The sequence below is a fragment of the Microtus ochrogaster genome, chromosome 22 (genome assembly GCF_000317375.1).
Source record: "Microtus ochrogaster isolate Prairie Vole_2 chromosome 22, MicOch1.0, whole genome shotgun sequence".
In the NCBI taxonomy this organism is placed as follows: domain Eukaryota; kingdom Metazoa; phylum Chordata; class Mammalia; order Rodentia; family Cricetidae; genus Microtus; species Microtus ochrogaster.
Genome location: NC_022023.1, coordinates 4,468,063 through 4,482,810, shown reverse-complemented (window position 1 = coordinate 4,482,810; position 14,748 = coordinate 4,468,063). Strand labels below are relative to the sequence as shown.

General features: G+C 40.4%; 1 protein-coding gene across 1 annotated transcript in view; it reads left to right on the top strand.

The window, feature by feature from the left end:
• The window catches only part of Tenm4 (teneurin transmembrane protein 4), a 2,359,892-nt gene that overhangs the window by 916,067 nt on the left and 1,429,077 nt on the right, over positions 1–14,748 (top strand). Inside the window, exon 5 of the mRNA XM_026784248.1 lies at positions 11,118–11,178. The gene's annotated coding sequence lies outside the window, so the exon portion shown is untranslated. The remainder of the gene's footprint in view (positions 1–11,117; positions 11,179–14,748) is intronic.

Here is a 14,748-nt window from a genome sequence, read left to right as displayed (position 1 = left end):
ACACACACACACACACACACACACACACACACACGGCAGAAGCACAGAAGTACAAGAGTGCTACGCAATTGTCTTGATTATGGTGAGAATGTGTGTGTGTGTGTGTGTGTGTGTGTGTGTGTGTGTGTGTGTGTGTGTTAATGCTCTCTGTATTGACAAGAAATGAAGCAAAGAAAGCATCATTTTTGGAGAGCTGTCACGGGCTATCGGATACTGATGAAAATCTGTTCTTTTGTAAAGTCCTTGCATTGCTTCCAATGTGCATTTACTTTGTCGTGGCAGAAATTCTACTGCAGTGGTCAAACCAAACATCAGTTAGGATTGTCTTCTGCAGCAAGAAGCCCTGTACGTCTGGGACGTTCACCTAAAGTTGTGAAGGTGGGCTTCTTTGCCCACCTAGTCTAGGTAGGAATTTCACAGGGGGTCATACCCTTTTCAGTTTGTGTTACTAAAGCTTTTCTCTAAGTCCCTGACAAGTGACTTTCTTTTAGACTGTCAACAGGAACTGTGTCATAAACTAAAAAGAAGACTGGGAAATTTCACTGTTTTAACCGGGCATATGGCCACCATGAACTTAATTATGTGTTTGTTAGCAAGGAAGAAGATGAAAATAGATATTGAGGAAGCTACTAGAAATGTTTACGGTGTATGCCCCAGTTCCAGTCATCCTGTTGGCATCTTAATGATCTCTGTTCATATATCTAGAATCGAAGCAACCGGTCCCAGGTGAAGGCCCCAGCGCTTACATTGTGCTTGAGGCTTGGTGTCCCTTGAAAGGCTACGTCTTCCTCCGGACATGGGAAGACACATTCTAGACTGCTCTCGTTATGTCGCAAAATATTTGGATGTATTCCAGGCACCATTCCAAGAGTTTTATAGCCTCTGGTTCCACAAAGGATGTGTGGGAGAGCTGGATGGAACAGGTGGTCATTTCAAGTCCTTCTGTATTCATTAGGTAATGTTGTCTAAAAAACTACTGAAAATTTGCAAGAAAGAATCTCAAATATGAGAAACACTTTTAGGTTCTATGATAGCGCAATTTCAGACCATGGCCCCACTTGGACTAGCTGAGGATTTTCAAGTTGGCATTAAATCACAGTGGGCTGTGAGACATAGACCAACCCCCCTTTCTATGTTTACTCTAATAGAAATCTAATAATAAATATTTCAATGACAATGTCATACAGTTTGTCAAGTACTCTGTGCCTACTCTCTTCTTGGCTTTTCCTATAACTCAGGCTGGTTCTGACTCTAACATAGGAGTGAAAATGGAATCATCTAGGGTGTTTAATGCAAAGGTAATGCTGAAATTAAAGTTTTAAACACATGCTTCCAAATATAAACTCCCATATTCTTTCCACAAGCCCAGTCTCCATGTTTTTTCATAATGCAAGCAGACTATAAAGCAAAGATGCATTCTAAACAATCAAATTTTTATTAAGCAGCATCTAAATATCTCATCTTTTTGGCAAACTTTTATCAGGAACTATTCAAAATGCTTTTTTTTCCTTTCCTTTCTTTTAAATCAGAAAATTATTAATCAAGTTATTTGAGGGGAAAAACAATTTTTCTCTAATGAATCACTTGACATTTTCTTAAACCAAACTGCTGAAATTAGTGCTATTATTTTTAAATAGATAATTAATAACCAATTGGCATGCAAATCAAAAGATTTTTTTTAACATGTAACATACTAGAAAAATATTTAATGGCTAAATCACTCTTGTTAATAGCATTGTTGACAGAAATTTTCTTAGGGTATACTATGAAGAAGACCTTGTACCAAACACTGTGGGGTGTGCATACGTGTGTGTGTGTGTGTGTATGTATGTCTTTCAATGCCTTATACCTAATATGTGTTCACATATTTATATAACTGGTGAGGAAAAGGAGAGGTAAGAGTAGAGAAAGGGAAATTTATTAATTTGAGTTATGGAAATCTTAACTACTTCCTCTTTGGGTGTTGTTTCAGTTGTCTGAGAGAAAAAATACCTAAAAATAAATATGGGTAATTCTATCTTCCACCTCTAAGCCTATCAAATCATATGGATTATTCTTAATAAGTTCTCAATGAATCAAATAGGATTTTTTTTCCACAACACTTTTTTTTAAGTAAGTATTTTCCATGTCCAGGTACCTTACATTCTGAATATATTCCCCCATATTGTGTAATATGCATTCAGCAAAAGGAGTTTGAGATTAATCCCTACTGAATGCACTGTCTGTTCTTGTGAACTCTAATCTTGCTTTCACAAGTAAGTCTTAGTTCCACTAACATACCTGGGCCGGAGAACTGGAAACAGGTCCCATCGAATGGAAGCACTGGTGTGCAATGGGCAGATGCTACATCCTTAAGCACAGCAGCTGCTTCCTCCCTCTTCTCCCTCCCAAGCACCCTTTTGTTCTTTTCTAATTAGTTATGGATGAGAAAAGTAGAAATGTGCCTATTGTGGTCTTCAATGAGTCAATCACTCATTATTCCCTTTTACCGAGGCATGGAAACAAAAGGTTGCAAGATGATTATTATCCTCATTACAAGAATCTAGGCATGGGAAAAATGGGTCCTTTTGGGATTCCTTTGCCTTCTTTGTCCGGGACTAAATCTCAGAGTGGCAGAATGTTGACATGGGTATATATTTCAGTGACAAAGGAGATGCTGAGCTTTATCAGGTGTTAGAACAGAAATTGCAGCTGATAACAAAAAATAAAATGGGGCAAATTTTCACTTTTTCTAACTCTCAAAAATAAAAAGGAGTTGTAATAGTTATTCATCTATTGAATGTTTCCATTGCAACTGCAATGCCTTGAAAATTAGGAGTTCTCCAAATTATTTTTAATGAACTAAGACAGACACAGCGGTGTGATGTAATGAGTCCAGCAAAATTGGTTCAACAGATACAATGTTATTAAGTGGCCCTGGACTTAAGTGGTCTTATACAGATAAAACATGGGTACAGAGAACACCAGCATCAATTACTTGACGCTGTGTTATATGCAGTGTGTCTGGGTAATAATCGTTCCATGAATAATTTTATGAGAATAATGCTAACCCATTTTATCTGTTTTTAGATGCATGTCTTTTCTGATGTGACTATGAATTTTGTGTAAATTTCCCATTGTAGAAAACATTGATGGGGGGCCTTTGAAGCACCTATCATGATATTTCTGCTCATTCTTTCCAAAACGCTACTGTCAGGCACAGCTGCCTTTGACTTTGGTGGGAGAGGAAAAGAGCATAGCGGCAGTGTCATTTGGAAGGCCAAGAAGACATGCTGGTCTGAACACCTGTGGGTTAAGCTCTCCAGAGCCTTTGCCACCAAGACTGAGACTTGCATACTCCCTGGGTGTCTTCTCTTACACCGAGAGTACAGCCCTCCAGAATATCAGACGTCAGCAGAAATCTTCTATTATTATATTTCTGGTTTGACTATCTCTACTTCTGCTTTAAGGAAATAAATAAGGAGATCTAGAAAGAGTGTCCTGACCGCTTTCCTTATTTTCAGAAAAAAAAAAATGATGTTAAAAGAACATACGTAACACACTCAATATCATCGAATAGTAAAGTTGGTATCCCAATCTATTAGGCTCATTTCAAGTTCAATGGGATTTCTGTTGGGTTACAACCAGGTTGTCGTTGCAAAAACCGTTCTTCTCTGGGAATTAATTTTCACCAAATAAGAAATGAGAATGGATTTGGCTAGATGAAATGGGTTAACTAGAGAGGAAGTAATACATTATATACCACATGTGTGTATACACACATAGGGTATAAATCTATCAATTAAATTAATGTAAACAGGTAAATTTAGCTTTTAAATATTTTTCAGGTGACCAACTAAAGGCAGATAGGTAGAAAGCATGTCTAGAGTTACACAATCAGAGGTAGAGCTGAAAACTAATAAACCCCAGTGAAGTGATTCAGAGCTTGGGTGTGCCATGCTCCTTCTTGGAAATCTTGGGCTTCCATAGCACTCATGTACGAACCTCCTTCGTGCATATGTGATTGTCACAGGGAAGATGCTGAAGAATGATCCTCATGAGCCACCATGACAGTACATTGTCTTGACTGCCTGTGGCTCATTGATTGTTGCAGATTCCTTCTGCCACCAAGTTAAATGTAGCCACACAAATAATAGCTTAACCCAGGAACAAAAGAATCTATATGAAGTAAGGTGAAAGTTTTAGATTGCATCATCTGCCCTTGTCATAAAATATTCCACCTTATCTGCTGCAACATAAACCCAGGTCACCACATGGGGCTAAAGACTACGGTTCTAGTATATAAATACCAACTCTTCCATCACTCTTCCAGATGCCTAGAACTGCACAAGCTGTCTCTCTGGATTTTCCCTAAGATTAAAGGATTCCCTCTCCTGTTCAAATTTTCCCATATATTTCCTAATTGATTTGTTTGTGGCTGAATCCTAACTCATGGAACACACTGGCACTTTCATCAGAACAAAACTAAGGCATGGTGCAAGTTTGAACACAGAACTCGAAAAGCAATGCCTAAGGCTGAGGGTAGGGAAGTGGATAATTACAAGAGAACCCTAGCTGGGTCCATAGTTAATGAACAGATTCGCATTACCGAGAAACATGGAGATTGGCCTCTGTGTAAGATCACAGTGCCATTAACCCACGGTGACAGATACAATTATTGAAATCTTAAGTCAGTATAAACCGCTTCTTTGGGGGCAATTCTCTGAAAGGTTAATGAAATGATAACTTGTAAAAATAGGAAATAATGAGGAACTTTACAGTATGATCTTGGCTTGTGTTTTATGACTTCTACCTCATTATGGTCAGTAACTAAATGTGTTTAAAGCATGGTTATTGAAGTAGAGCTTTAGCATCTCATCTCTGCCACTGACAACCATGTCATATTCACCAGACATTCTACTTTCACTAATCATCAATTTTCCTAAGAGAAAAATAAACAATAGGGTCATCATCTACCTCACAGAGTAGTGAGGAGTTTTTATTAAATCCTATGTAAAGAGCTTAGTACACTCTCTTTTGGCATACTCTTCTCTTAACTCTCAGATGTCAAGAATTATAAGTGACATTGTCAAAGATAAAAGAAAATTTGTGATACAAAGAAACCCAGCTGAACTGAATTTGTTCTCAGGTGACAAGGGACTTGGATACAGGGGGGTTATGTTTCTGAGCAAAAATAATAATTATGTTGCTTTGGAATGGAAGAAATAATGATAAAAATTTAATATATACAACTCATTCTTATGGTCATTAGAATTAGCATTTTGGGTCTATATGGGAAGACGCAATACCTGTCATTTGAAGTTTCATCTCCCTGAACTACAAGGGATGAAAGTCACTACTGCCTGAATAGCATAACACAAAAAGAGATGCACCATTCTCGTGTTGTAGACTGGCACCTCCTCTCAGAATCAATCCAGAAGTTGTCCCAACACATGGAGGCAGTTTTTCAAGAGGTACCCTAGTCCTTAATACATATTTGCTATGATTTGTTGGGTAAGTGGTCTTCTCTTCAGATAACTTTGATCCCAAGCACAGAAGTTCTGTTTTGTGTATGTGTGTGTGTTTACAAAAACTCCGACCTGTTTCTGTGCCTGTTTCTGTTTCTCCCCTGTCCTTTGAGAGTTTGGTTGAGAGAGTTTGGGCTGCCCATTTGCACAGAAGTGCAGCTGTCTTGACAAAGGATGCGAGCCAATCAGAGGCATGCATTTCAACAGAGTTCTAAAGAGTATTTATTTCACATGAGAGGTTACTGGACACATGCCCTCTTTAAAAGTACATCTGACATCCCAAACACACATTATCCATTTCAAGCTATTTGCCAAGGAGAGACGAACAAGAAAATCTGTATTGCAAACCTGTAAGAGCCCTTTATCATTTGGATGTATTTAATTATATTCTTTTCCCTAGGTGTAATTACAATGTACATACTTTAACATCCTTTCCTATCATTTAACATATTGTAATCACTTTTCTACATGATTGCACAGAAACTCCCTGGAATAACATTCACAGGGTCTTGTGTTCTCATTTTCCTATTCAACTCTTTTTTTTTCTGCCAGTATCACCTTCGTCTCCATCACAGAGAGATAAGTGATGCTGATAATATACAGCTCTGTCTTCCTAACCCACCTTCCACTTTCTTTACCATGTCTATCATCCAATCTTAACCTTTACCAGAGGATCCAGCCACATCTTTACGGGAGCGGTCCAACCCTAACTGTTAAAAAGAGGCAGTTTTAAAGTCAGCGCCTCTTACAGAAATGTGGGTAGATTTGAGATGATGAGAAAAGGTTGGTAGGGAAAGAGTGCTTCATCAGCTCTTCAGCGGCTGCCAACCGGGAAGTTCTCACTCCTTTCCACCCCTTAGGAGATTGCAGAATTCTAGGACAAGCTGTGAACCAGAGCCAGTAACCCTAGAGAAAGTACCACTTATTATAGCTATAGTCACAACTGGCACTGAGACTCAATCTCAGCAAAGAAGGACAACAAAAGCTTTCCTATTTCACTTTCCACCCTATCTCCTGTTTCTTGTCCTCATTTTCACTGGCCAAGCCTTAATTTCACAAACCAAAAGGCCAGGATGCTTTACACTCTATCCTGTAGGTACCATCTGGTTGGCACAAGCTGCCAAAAAATGTCAAATAATTGGATCAGGAGAAAGAACAAGAGACCCTTCCCAGATGGCTTTCATTTATCCTTGGAGTTTCATCAGTGAAATTATCTGGTGAAGGAAGTGATGGTGTGATGGCTACTGTGTTCTCTAGGAGTTCTCATTGTCTCCAGTACTCACTGCAGGACAGTGGTTTTCATAGACGATTAGAACCCCTTACAGGGAGTCTCCGCTGGTAAAAATGCTTTTCTCACAGGTCTGGTGACTGGACTTTGACCCTGGAACCTATGTGAAAAGCTGAATACAGTGATGTGCAGGAGTAATCCCAGCACAGAAAGTCGAGGACTAAAATTGATTAGAAGTTCGCCATCCAGATAGCCTAGGTCCACTTAATATAGTAGAAATAAGAGATATTCTGCCTCAAGAACAAGGTGAGAGAATAAGAATAGAAGGAGGAAGAGGAGGAGGAGGAGAAGAAGGAGGAGGAGGAGGAGGAGGAGGAGGAGGAGGAAAAGTAAGGGGAGGACAGGGAGGAGGAGAAGAAGAAGATACTTCTAGAAAGTTACCCTCTGAGTTATCTACATGTGTACCATAACATCTATAACACCTGTGTTCTCTCCCTCCCTCTCGCTTTGCCTTCTTCCCTTCCTCCCTTTCTCTATCCCTTTCATACAAACACAAAATAAATAAATAAAGTAAAATTTAAAAATCTTTTACAATCAGTCTTATGTCAAGTGTTCATGTAGTACCAAGCATGGAATCTTGAATGTCATACACTGTTCATGAATATATATATTATATAATAGATATTAATATATAACATATATATTCATGAAAAATTTATATATATATATATGTATTCATGATGTGTGTGTGCATACACATGTGTGTATTCTATAGAGTCTCCCTTATGTTAGTCTTAGTACAAGCACCATACTATACCTAAACTTTTGGCCTTCAATTGATTTTTTTTCTTTTAGTTACACGCTATTCATTATTTTGGAGTTGGTACATTTCTCCATCAGGGCTATAAACTCTTTGAAGGCAGAGGCTAGGTCAACATCTACTTTTGGATGTGCCTTTTTTCTAATTATAGACATACAATTCGTTGTGTACTTCAGTAAACACAGGTTCTGACATCACCGAAGTTGTTGGGATATCTCTTGTTCCACCAATAGCTCTTTCATGTCCTCCACAATGTTCTTACTATACCACCATCCATACAACAAAAGACCCCAGCATTTTCCTTCTCACAGGAAATAGAATTCCCTGGACCACAAGCAACTGAACCTCACAAGGTACAAAACAACAAAATTACGGACAAACTAAGGAACCCTGGCTATCTCTCAAGGAGCTGCTGAGACTCTGCCTGGTCCTTTTACCCAGCCCTTGCTATCTCATTCTCTTGGACTCCAGGGTTTAAAGTCTTCTGTTTAAAAGGAGAGCAGATAAGTGAATGCATGTCTGGATTCCTGTAGCTCCTGCTATACTGTTTCACTGAAGGACCCCACCGCTACCCTCCCATGAAAGCTCTTCTCCGAGTTATGTCCTTTCTCTGACAACAGAACAGTTTGGACTTGTTTATTTCTATCCAAATGCTACAGGCTGATCCCCTGCCCTAAGTATATCGTCCCTAGACACCGTGTTCTTCATCTTCCTATTTTCTCTGCTAACCTTTGCTATGTTCATCTTTCACTTGTAATCTATTAAACCCAGATCACACATCTTGATTGGAGTTGAACAAAATAAACATGCTGGTTGTTGGTACTCGATAAAAGGTGAGGTGGTTGTAGACACAAGGCAATGGCTTAAGATGTTCTTTGAGATTGTGAGGGTAGACACAGGAAGCAACAGGGTATGCAAAAGAGAAACATGGATTAGATGAGCGAGAAGGGGAAGAGGTCAGGAGAAAAGAAATAAAAGATGATAAAATTTGGTACAAGTGAGCCAAGAGGAAGGGGTTAAGATAGAGTGTTTATAGATAAATAAGAAAAGTATCACTTAAATTGGTGTTTCTCATTAAAGGGACCACTTTTCAGTTTAGCTCCCTAAACTTTGAAAGTGGCATGACTTCAGCATTTAGCGAGTTGTACATTATAAATAGGCATGTAAATAGCCCAGCATGGGGCCGAGAGTGGGAGGCAGCTTTTGGCAGAGGTAATAATGAAGTGAATCCCATTAGTGATGGAAAGGCAATTAAGAAAATCCTCAATGAAGCTCCGCATCTGAACATCTAGCTGAAACACTGGGATTCCGGAGGGGAAAAGGTTAAGCACTTGGAGGCTGTTTATAATGACTTTAATTAGATGGAAAATGAATTGTTTTGCTCTTTTTTTTTTTTTGAAGTCTCTTTCTCTTGCTTTTCAAAGGTAACAGCCTTTGTAAGAACACTGAGGTGCATGTCTCAACTGCAGTCTCAGCTGTGGGAGGTATTTGGAATTTAATCACATGGTTCTGATCCCCACAAGAACCACATGTTGAGGCCATGTCCCTTGCCAAAGCTCGTTTGTTGATGAGGAACCTCAAAGCTGCTAACATGACGCGGACCCTCTCTCAAGACATAACCCCACTAATGCATTTAAGCCCCATTGAAGGTGGTAGTTATACGTTTGGGAGTTACAATTTGTTAAAGAATGACATGAAAAAAATTAAAGACTCCTACAATCAGAAATAATCTGTTACAATAGAGAAAAGATATGTGTATAAATCGCCTTTAATCTTAATTTTTTATCATTTTATGCAAACAGATGGTAGAAACCATATTATTATTATAGGTAATATATGACATGATAATTGAAACTCACAAGCAGGATTCCTATCTTCAAAACCATTTTTGAGGTATTACTGCTCGCACCATACAGATAAAAAGACTTAATTGATTCAAAATTAAGTGATTGTCACTTAGTTAGAAAATGGCACAGATGTTCTGAAGACCGAAGTGTTAAAATCCCATTGTCTACCTCCCCAGAGTTGTATCGTACTTACCCATAAGGAACTGCAGCAACGGTTAACTCTGGGCTCCCTGGGCCCCTCAGCCGTGTGATCTCTGTGGAAAGAACTGTGAAGAGACCCCGAGTCGTACAGAAGAAAGGCAGAATTTATTGTAGAGTTCAGCAAAGCGCCTTCTGTGGGTGGGAGTGTACAATGGCCGAACAAACCAGTGCATCAATTTACCATTTTAGCCAGCCTTTCGATTTCTCGGGTCTCGAAAGTCTGCAATGATTCCTGGAGTTGTTTTGCGTTTTTTCTTGCCCAAGTGACTTATAAGCCCTGTTAGATATAGTCTTACTGGGGAAACATTGCATCTTTGTTCATCTCCTAGAAGTTTCTGGCTAGAAAGCAATCTTAGAAAGTTTAAGGCTCCCAGATAAAGGTTTGGGTATTTATTAATGGCACACCGGGCAGTTCAGAATGTCACGTCTCCTCCCAGTCCTAGAGATATGGCTTGGGTCCCATTCCTTTGACCAGTAATGACACTTTCTGTGCGGGTTCTTGGTTATATAGCCTATTGATTATGAGGGAAGGCCCAGCGCTAGCAAACTTAAGCCTTCTGGAATCTGACTCGCTATATAACAGCAATAGCCTTAGAGAACATCCGACCCAGCAAACGAGAAGCCAGCAACCAGTGGCTTTTTTGCTACTGTTCAGTTTTGTAGCTAGAAGCAGATCCCAGCTGGAGGGCACTGAGCAGGCCTGAAGGTATATAGAGAAAAGAATGGATCGTACTGGAGTTTTTCTGCAGCATATACAAAGATTCTCCAAGTGACTGGAAAGTATCAGTTATTTTTAGTTCTAAAAGTAACCTGGAGGTAGGACAACCCTCACCCAGCTGGTAGACACATTTCCATGGTAACCGATGATCAGGTAGAGATTAAAGCAAAGGCACCATCTACAGAACGCTGACTCTCAGGCCTGCCTGCACAGTCGAAGCACCGGGGAGGTTTTAAGAAACCTAGACTTTGTGTCTACCCCAGAGGTTCTGATTTAATTGGTTTGGGGCACAGGCATGTCATCAGGATTATTCTTAGGTGGCTCAAGTGATCCTAATATGTGGCTTAATTGATCAGCTTTGTAAATGTGCTCCTCCCTAATTCTGTATGGCCTCTGCTGTTTTATCGCCAGGCATCTTCATTTACTCTAGGGTTCCAATTTCCTACTCTTTACCTTCTTCCTCCCTTCTTGTTTTCGCTCTCCTTTTTCCTTTCCCTCCTTCACTTCCAAAAATACCTGCCATTCAGTCTTGTGTGTTACTCAGTGCCACCCCGTTTAGGTTTGTGTAACTACTCAAGTTCAACTACATTTGAAGGAGGGCAGGAACAAAGACCCTGATCTCTTCCTAGTCAAGAAGATATCACCTGTACCATTCTACCTAGCATCTCATTAAGCACTGGCTGGATTCAGACCTTAACTAGAAGCACTAGGAAATGAGCTGATAGTACCTCTGAAAGCTGTGGAGCCCACTCTTTAGAGCCAAATAAATAACAGGCATTCACCGTTTTCTTGGCAGATGCTGTTTCTGTGGCGAAGTGAGGAGATGGTCTGAAATTGATCTTTTCTTTCACTGAAAGGTAAGGGTGCTATTGCAAGTGATGGCATTGATTCTGCACAGTAGCCAACTTTTTTTCCCTTTTGGTTTATTCGTACATCTTTTGTTAAAAGTCACTTTAATAAGCTTCTCTTTTTAAATCACTAAGACGGTTCCAGGTTGTATTATATTCTTGTATTTTTCAAAGGGGGAGAAAGGTAGTGAAGGAAGAAAAGAGCTTTTTTTTCTTGGGGCAATGATATTAATCACAAGATGCTGTGTGACTCGAACTGAGCTGCGACAGAGGAGGGCTGCAGACGGAAGCCTGCGAGATGCCGCCCAGGGTCGAGACGATGGGGTGCTCTGTCCCCTGATTGGTGACCTCTGTCTAGAGGCTTTCAGTCTGAACCCTGAGGGGTTGGAGGGCATGCTTCGGTCTGAATGGGCTATGAGACAGATGAAGACATTGTGCTAAGTGACAGCTTTTGTCCTGTTGATGTGCCACTTCTAACTTGCGGTGGAACTTAGGGAGTCGTGGGTATCAGGGAAGCAGGACAAACTTGACTGTAGGAATCTGATTGTAGATGCTGGACTTGAGCGCATAGAGGAGCAGCATGGTGTGGTGTGAACGATATGCTGGGAGCTCAAAGAATGCTCAAGGGCCTGGCTCTCCGAGCTTGCCTCAGGCTTCTGAGTCTGTCTCAAGAGAGAAAGCTCATTTCGGCTCCCATTTGCTATGATGGATGGCCAATGTTATTAACCTCCTCTGCGTAGTGATTTTGCAGAAGTGCACGAGACAATTTTCTGTTTTGTCCTGCTGTCTCCTTGTGTACAGCAAGGTGGTTGTCACAGCACCTACCTCACGATCCCGAATAGAACAATGCCCGCCATCTCTAGCCTTGCTTGCAATGACCAAACTGGGCACCGCAAATGATGTGGATAAAACTGCATCTGTTATTCGTGAGGCGATATGCGTCTCAGCAGGGAAATATTGCCTGGAAGCAGTATTAAGGCTTGGGAGGCAGAAACAGTGCGCAGTGTAATTGGTCATTTAAAATCTCAGTTTTCTATATTTTCACACATTTCCTTTCTGAAATGCCAAACCCAGCACCAGTTCTCAGGGACAGTAGTATAATTATCAGGCTTTGTATTCAGAGAGCTGCTTCTTGTTCTCGTTTATATAAATGTCGAGCTCGTACTTTGCCTTTTGTTTTCATGGGGTAGAATTTGGACAATTTGGGCTCAGTAGCAACTTCTGCCAAGAAAAGAAATGAATAGGTGAGAGAGATGATCCATTTGGTAAAGAGCTTGCCTCAAATCCCCAGACAACATGTTTGAAAATAAAATGATGATGATGATAATAATAATCAATAGAAGTATAATACTTCTGGACATGCTGGTTCACACCTATAATCCTGGAAGTGAGGAGATGGAGTAAGGACAATTCTGAGGGACCATAGGACAACCATCATACCTAAATCAGCAGTTCAACTTCAAAATGAGAGACCCTATCTCAGTTTTAAAAAAATCCACAAGGCACCTGGACTTCTGGCCTCCATACACATCTGCGCGCACACACACACACACACACACACACACACACACACACACACACACAAAATGCATCTAATTAGATCATATTTGCTATAAATGATATGGTATAAGAAACTAAACTAATAGACTTTATGTTTGCAAGGATTGTGACAATTAAGCTGCATAACCTACTTTAACAAATATTTAAGGGGAATTCTCTTTATATCTTGGTGTCCTGGCCCTTAGAAAGCATAGAGTTATCCACCAGCCACCCTTAGGAGCGAAGCGTAGCCCTCTGTAGTTGCCTCAGGCCAGAGTTTCCTTCTTTCTGCACAGTGTAGAAAAAGTCCGCAGGGTGTTGGATTTTCCATCTAGGCCTTTGGAATGGAAGTGGCCTGGCAGGTTCTACCATCATGAGGGGTACCAATGAATACGGCATGAGAAGGAATCTGTGGGAACAGGTAGTATGCACAGAACATACAAGGTAGTATACATAGAACACACAAGATAGTACACATAGAACACACAAGATAGTATGCACAGAACACACGAGATAGTATGCATAGAACACACAAGATTGTATACATATAACACACAAGATAGTATACATAGAACATACAAGATAGTATGCATAGAACACACAAATAAGATTCTGGTACTGATGAAAGGAGAAAGTTTTGGTTTCCATAAATGAAGTATATAAAAATTTCCAGATATATATATATAATTTATATAAAAATTAACATGGGGGAGCCAAGGCAACATCTGTGATCATACCTTGGCCTGCTTTAAATGGAGAGTTTAACATCAGTGTCATACAAGTGGTAGGCTTAGCACCTCTTAACCTTCCCCACAGAGAGAGCAGCGGTCAAGAAATACTGAAGGAATGACTTCTTCCATTTATAGTCTCTCCACTAAGTTACAGGCATGGGGCCAAGGGGTTTGGACGAGGAAACCAAACTCTGAAGGCAGCACAAGCTATCTCCTTCTAAAAATGTGAATCCTATTCTTAAATGGGCATCAGAAGGGCGTGGAGAGCTTGGTGAACACATGGATGGAAATCCTGACCGACCTCTGGAAGTCATCTTTAGATTCCAGAGTGGAGCCTAAAAGTCTATATTTCTAATGAACACACCTCCACAACACCCCCTCCCCCCCCCCCAAATGCTAACAGTAGACCTCCGATACGGGTACTGGGTTCCTAATGTTCCTTCTCATTCCTGTTCTAGATTTCAAAAGGGGTAGGCATAAGCTAAGCTTAAAGAAAAGAACCCATTAATAAACTCAATAACAGAATCTTCAGGACAGGCTGCAAAGCTACAGAGAAACCCTGTATTGAAAAAAAAAATAAAAGACAGACAGAAAGAAAAGAAAAGAAAGGAAAGGAAAGGAAAGGAAAGGAAAGGAAAGGAAAGGAAAGGAAAGGAAAGGAAAGGAAAGGAAAGGAAAAGAGAAGAAAAGAACAGAGAAGAAAAAAGGAATCTTTAGGGCTAGAGAGATGGCTCAGTCAGCACAGTGCCTGAGCACAGCAAAACATGAGTTCCATCCCCCAAACCCAAGTACAACCTTGGTCATGGCAGCGGGCACATGTAATTCAAGTGCTCAGTGAGAAACCTCGTTTGTCAAAGGAAGTGGAAAGTAGTGGAGGGAAACACCTAGCATCTAGCTCTGACCTCCACATGCATGTATATCCATGAGCACACATACACACACAAACACACACTCACACAATCCTCTAGCATGCCCAAACACATACACACACAAACACACACTCACACAATCCTCTAGCATGCCCAAACTTCAAAAGACTTTTATATTAAACCCTTGAATTTTATCTGAAAACCTGGATTATTGCTGCTATGTCATGAAAGCTTGTAGAAATTAATTAAATTGTATACATTTAAAATATATAGGCAAGAGAGGAGTGAAACCCATGTTGTGTTCTGCCTTTAGATTCATCTCACTGTTCTAAAGCAGTCTCTGTCTCAAGCACACACTTTGGTTGTTGTTGCGGGAGGTCCTTCCGCTCCTCCAGCCTATAGCCGCTGAGATACCCGCCCATTGGGGCGTGGTCTCTCTC